At 46.3% G+C, this 6910-nt stretch overlaps 1 protein-coding gene across 2 annotated transcripts in view; it reads right to left on the bottom strand.

The window, feature by feature from the left end:
• Positions 1 to 6527, bottom strand: part of ARAP3 (ArfGAP with RhoGAP domain, ankyrin repeat and PH domain 3) — a 120710-nt gene extending 114183 nt beyond the window's left edge. For both annotated transcript variants that reach the window (XM_069969194.1, XM_069969197.1), the window contains exon 1: positions 6342 to 6527. The gene's annotated coding sequence lies outside the window, so the exon portion shown is untranslated. The remainder of the gene's footprint in view (positions 1 to 6341) is intronic.
• Between the last annotated feature and the right edge of the window lie 383 nt (positions 6528 to 6910).

Below are 6910 nucleotides of genomic sequence, written 5' to 3'. Positions count from 1 at the left end.
CAGCCCTCCCCCATAGTTTTATATAATAGCCAGCTCTCCCCAATAGTCTCTTATGTAGAAGCCAGCCCTGCCTAATAGTCTCTTATATAGTAGTCAGCCCTCCCTAATAGTCTCTTATATAGTAGCCAGCCCTCCCCCGTAGCCTCTTATATAGTAGCCAGCCCTCCAAATAGTCTCTTATATAGTAGCCAATCTGAGGGGCTGTCTGGACCATTCATTTTATAATCTGCTGCAACATCAGGCGGGCCAGATTTAATACAGCAATGGAAAAGCTCAGTGGGCCAAAAATAATGGCACAGCAGGCCAGATTTGACCCACGGACCAGAGTTTGACATGACTATTATATCAGAAACAATCACAATCACACGAGACCCAGAACTAAACAGGATGAGATCACGTCATTCACATCCACTCTTCATCAGATCTCAAATAATTACTAGTAATAACAATTAATAATCAAGTCTGAATCAGGAGATCACAAGAAATCATTATTAGATTGGACCCAATAATTATCAGATCAGATCAAATGATCATCAGATTAGAGTCAATTTTTATCAGCTCAAACACAGTCATTACTATATAGATCAAACCTCCTAATCATCAGATGCAATCCTTATCAGATCAAACACAATCAGGAAGACCTCCGACCAAATAATCATCAGATCAGATCCAATAATCATCAGATCAAACACAATGATTATCAGATCCAATAATCATTATCAGATCAGAACCAAACATAAACAGATCAGACACAATTATGCTGCGTTTACACGAAACGATAATTGGCCGATCATACCATTAACGATGTCAGAGTAACAATTTTTTTTCATAACGATCAGCGTTTAGACGGTACGATATATCGTACGGAAAAATCATTTTGCGATCGCGCGCCCGCAGCCCAGCCCGGCCCCCCGCTCGCAGCCTGGCCTTCCGCTCGCGTCTCATCTGCAGCCCGCCCCCACGGTCAATCGCAGCCCCCTGCGCCGCCCCGGGGGCGATCAGATCGGTGGCGGCGGGGGTGGCGATCAGAGCGGCGGCGGGGGGGGGATGTGGCGATCAGAGCGGCGGGGGTGGCGATCGAGCCGGCGCAGGGGGCTGCGGATGAGCGGGGGGCCGGGCTGCGAGTGGGGGGCCGGGCGGCGGGCGGCCGGACTATCGCGCAACGACTGTTTACATGGGACGATCGCCGAATTTTTTACGAACGACGATTTGATAACATGTTGAAAGATCAAAATGAACGATTTCTCGTTCGTCGTTTGATCGTTCGCTGCGTTTACACGTACGATTATCGTTCGAATTCGATCGTTATCGTGCAAATTCGCACGATAATCATTACGTGTAAATGCAGCATTATCAGATGCAATCAATATATGAGACCCAATCGCGATGTGATCAGGCTCAATCACTGTGTGAGTACACCTACCATCAGATCCCACTTACTTATTATAATAGTTACCCAAACACCTTCAGGCTGTGTTCACACATGGTGTTTATTTTGCAATAATGAAACGTATTTGCCACGATTTCGAAGCTATATTGCTGACACGATGGAGGCCTCAGATCACATCCAATCATCATCTGATCAAATCCAATAATTTTTAGATCAGACTGAATCACCATCAGATCACACTCAATCATGGTCAGATCAGGCCCAATCATAACCAGATCAAATCCACACATCATCATCATCACATCAGATTTAATTATTTTCAGGTCATACGCAATCACTAACAGATCAGAAACAACCATTATCAGATTACATAATGCTGCCTTTACACGGAACGATTATCGTTCAAATTTGCACGATAACGATCGAATTCGAACGATAATCGTACGTGTAAACACTGCGAACGATCAAACGACGAGGGAAAAAAATTTGCAGATCATTCCGTGTAAACAGTCGTTCACCGATTTAACCTATGTGCGAGATAGGCTTAAGCGATCGCAAAACGATTTTTCCGCACGATATATTGTTCCGTCTACACCCTGATTGTTATAAAAAAAAAAAATTGTTACTTCGAAATCGTTCATAGTACGATCGAGCGAATTATCGCTATGTGTAAACCCAGCATTATATGACTGGGTAATGCTGGGTTTACACGTAGCGATAATTCGCCCGATCGTACGATTAACGATTTCGAAGTAACGATTTTTCTAACGGAACGATATATCGTATGGAAAAATCATTTTGCGATCGCTTAAGCCTATCTCGCACATAAGTCAAATTGGTGAACGACTGTTTACATGGAACGATCTGCGAATTCTTTGCGAACGACCAACGTCGACTTGAGAACATGTTCAAAAATCAAAATGAACGATTTCTCGCCCATGGCTTTAATTAGCATTAATTATGATGCATTTTTGCAGGATTTTTAATGCTATTTTGCTGCAAATTGTAATATCTCAGTTTTGATGGAACCGCAGCAAAAATAGGTTCAAAAACACATAATTAACGCTAATGATAATAAATAGGTCTGATCTGATCATGAGTGACTACAATGGTGTGTTTACACAGACAGATTTACCTGACAGATTTTTAAAGCCAAAGCCAGGAATGGAGTATAAACAGAGAACGGGTCATAAAGGAAAGACTGAGATTTCTCCTCTTTTCAAATCTATTCCTGGCTTTGGCTTCAAAAATCTGTCAGATAAATCTTTCTGTGTAAATGCACCATAAGCGTATGATGATTGGGTTCGATCGGATTGTGATCTGATGATAATTAGGTCTGAACATATAGGCTGTGTTTACACATGGCGTTTATTTTACGTTAAAGGGGTACTCCTGTGAAAAAAATGTTTCTTTTAAAGCCATTAGTTTTAGAAAGTTATATATATTTGTAATTTGTATTGAAAAATCTCAAGTCTTTCAGTACTTATCAGTTGCTGTATGTCCTGCAGGAAGTGGTGTATTCTTTCCAGTCTGACACAGTGCTCTCTGCTGCCACCTCTGTCAGTGTCAGGAACTGTCTAGAGCAGTAGCAAATCCCCATAGAAAACCTCTCCTGCTCTGGACAGTTCCTGACATGGACAGAGGTGGCAGCAGAGAGCACCGTGTCAGATTGGAAAGAATACATCACTTACAAATCAATAAAACTTTTTGACAGCAGTTTATTTGAAAGAATACATTTTTTGCTGGAGCATCCCTATAATGACACGTTTTTGCCATAGTTTTGATGCTATTTTGTCGCAAATTGCCCAATACCCAGCAAAATAGCGGCAAAATCAAAGCAAAAACGCATCAATAACACAAAATAAACTCCATGTGTGAACATGGCCATAGGGTATGTTCACACCCATTGGAGTTTTATTGCAGTAAAGCAATGACGGACAACTGGACGGCAATTATATTAATTACTGCAATTAAATGATGCAGTAATGCAATGAAAATGCATGTGTGAACACAGTGTGAGCTGATGATGACTGGGTATAAACGTATAATGAATGGATCTGATCTGAGGATGATTGGATATGATTTGATAATAAGTGGGGTGTGATATGATGATGAGTGGGATGTGATTTGATGATGATTGGGTCTGATCTAATGATGATTGGGTCTGATCTGATGATGACTGGGTGTGATCTGTTGATGATTGGGTCTGATCTAATGATGATTGGGTGTGATCTGATGATGATGGGGTCTGATCTGATGATGAGTGGGTCTGATCTGATGATGATTGGGTCTGATCTGATGATGATTGGGTCTGATCTGATGATGATTGGGTCTGATCTGATTATGATTGGATCTGATATGATGATTGGGTCTGATCTGATAATGATTGGGTGTGATCTGATGATGAGTGGGTCTGATCTGATGATGATTGGGTCTGATCTGATGATGATTGGGTCTGATCTGATGATGATTGGGTCTGATCTGATGATGATTGGATCTGATCTGATGATGATTGGGTCTGATCTGATGATGATTGGGTCTGATCTGATGATGATTGGGTCTGATCTGATGATGATTGGGTCTGATCTGATGATGATTGGATCTGATATGATGATTGGGTCTGATCTGATAATGATTGGGTGTGATCTGATGATGAGTGGGTCTGATCTGATGATGATTGGGTCTGATCTGATGATGATTGGGTCTGATCTGATGATGATTGGGTCTGATCTGATGATGATTGGATCTGATCTGATGATGATTGGGTCTGATCTGATGATGATTGGGTCTGATCTGATGATGATTGGGTCTGATCTGATGATGATTGGATCTGATATGATGATTGGGTCTGATCTAATGATGATTGGGTGTGATCTGATGATGATTGGGTCTGATCTAATGATGATTGGGTGTGATCTGATGATGATTGGGTCTGATCTGATGATGAGTGGATCTGATGATGAGTGGGTCTGATCTGATGATGAGTGGGTCTGATCTGATGATGAGTGGGTCTGATCTGATGATGATTGGGTCTGATCTGATGATGATTGGGTCTGATCTGATGATGATTGGGTCTGATCTGATGATGATTGGGTCTGATCTAATGATGATTGGGTGTGATCTGATGATGATTGGGTCTGATCTAATGATGATTGGGTGTGATCTGATGATGATTGGGTCTGATCTAATGATGATTGGGTGTGATCTGATGATGATTGGGTCTGATCTGATGATGAGTGGATCTGATGATGAGTGGGTCTGATCTGATGATGAGTGGGTCTGATCTGATGATGAGTGGGTCTGATCTGATGATGATTGGGTCTGATCTGATGATGATTGGGTCTGATCTGATGATGATTGGGTCTGATCTGATGATGATTGGGTCTGATCTAATGATGATTGGGTCTGATCTAATGATGATTGGGTGTGATCTGATGATGATTGGGTCTGATCTGATGATGAGTGGGTCTGATCTGATGATGAGTGGGTCTGATCTGATGATGAGTGGGTCTGATCTGATGATGATTGGGTCTGATCTGATGATGATTGGGTCTGATCTGATGATGATTGGGTCTGATCTGATGATGAGTGGGTCTGATCTGATGATGAGTGGGTCTGATCTGATGATGAGTGGGTCTGATCTGATGATGAGTGGGTCTGATCTGATGATGATTGGGTCTGATCTGATGATGATTGGGTCTGATCTGATGATGATTGGGTCTGATCTGATGATGAGTGGGTCTGATCTGATGATGAGTGGGTCTGATCTGATGATGAGTGGGTCTGATCTGATGATGAGTGGGTCTGATCTGATGATGAGTGGGTCTGATCTGATGATGAGTGGGGTCTGATCTGGCCCAGTCATTATCCTATGATCAGCATCACACTCACTCATTACCAGATCTGACCCATTCATCATCCCAATTAAAATCGTTCCTATCCCGTTGCTGTATATCTGACTATTGTGAGATCAGCACTGATCCCCCAAGCGGAATAAGCGGATTTCATGTGCTGCTATGTGTTACACGGCCGCTCTGTCTGACTAGGGCCAAGTTCTTTGTAACGACACAACCTCCCGTCCATGCACCGTATACCGTATACAGATGTAGCAGAGCTGAAGGAGTCCGGTCCTGCCTTTGTTCACTGCCGTTACTGAGATGTACCGGTGCACCGGGTCTCCCTGCACACCTACATAAACCCTACAACACACCGGGACCACACAGCACACCGGGACCCACACACCGGGACCCACACAGCACACCGGGACCCACACAGCACACCGGGACCCACACAGCACACATAGCACACCGGGACCCACACAGCACACCGGGACCCACACAGCACACATAGCACACCGGGACCCACACAGCACACATAGCACACCGGGACCCACACAGCACACCGGGACCCACACAGCACACCGGGACCCACACAGCACACCGGGACCCACACAGCACACATAGCACACCGGGACCCACACAGCACACATAGCACACCGGGACCCACACAGCACACACAGCACACCGGGACCCACACAGCACACCGGGACCCACACAGCACACATAGCACACCGGGACCCACACAGCACACATAGCACACCGGGACCCACACAGCACACCGGGACCCACACAGCACACCGGGACCCACACAGCACACATAGCACACCGGGACCCACACAGCACACATAGCACACCGGGACCCACACAGCACACCGGGACCCACACAGCACACCGGGACCCACACAGCACACACAGCCCACCGGGACCCACACAGCACACACAGCCCACCGGGACCCACACAGCACACCGGGACCCACACAGCACACCGGGACCCACACAGCACAGACAGCCCACCGGGACCCACACAGCACAGACAGCCCACCGGGACCCACACAGCACACCGGGACCCCCTCAGCACTGTAGTTACCTAGGGGCGGGATGTTAGTACTGACCTGAAGCCGCCACAGTCCCCGCACCCGCCTGTCCGGGAGGATGAGCCGCACTCTCGTCTATGCGAGTCCCGGTAACGCAGCCCCCGGTGATCACAGCTCACAGCATGCAGGGTGCGGCACCGCCCGGGCCCCCCAGCTGATAGCCGGCACAGAGCCGCACCGGAGCCGCCGAGCCGCGTCCTCACTATACAGGGGAGGATGGGAGAAGATGTGAGAGCTGTGCGCTCCTTACCCCTCCTCTCCCTGTGCTGGGGACTGCCTCAGCCTCCCCCTCACTACAGCAGGGACTTTAGCAGGGACTGTGCACAGGGACAGCCACATCCTGTATCATCTATATACTGTCTGCAGGGACTGTGCACAGGGACTGCCACATCCTGTAGCATCTATATACTGTCTGCAGGGACTATAGCAGGGACTGTGCACAGGGACAGACACATCCTGTAGCATCTATATACTGTCTGCAGGGGCTGTGCACAGGGACAGACACATCCTGTAGCATCTATATACTGTCTGCAGGGACTTTGCACAGGGACATACACATCCTGTAGCATCTATATACTGTCTACAGG

The sequence above is a fragment of the Dendropsophus ebraccatus genome, chromosome 1, assembly GCF_027789765.1.
Source record: "Dendropsophus ebraccatus isolate aDenEbr1 chromosome 1, aDenEbr1.pat, whole genome shotgun sequence".
Lineage (NCBI taxonomy): Eukaryota > Metazoa > Chordata > Amphibia > Anura > Hylidae > Dendropsophus > Dendropsophus ebraccatus.
Note: the sequence above shows the minus strand (reverse complement) of the source record. Positions and strands in the feature narration are given on the sequence as shown.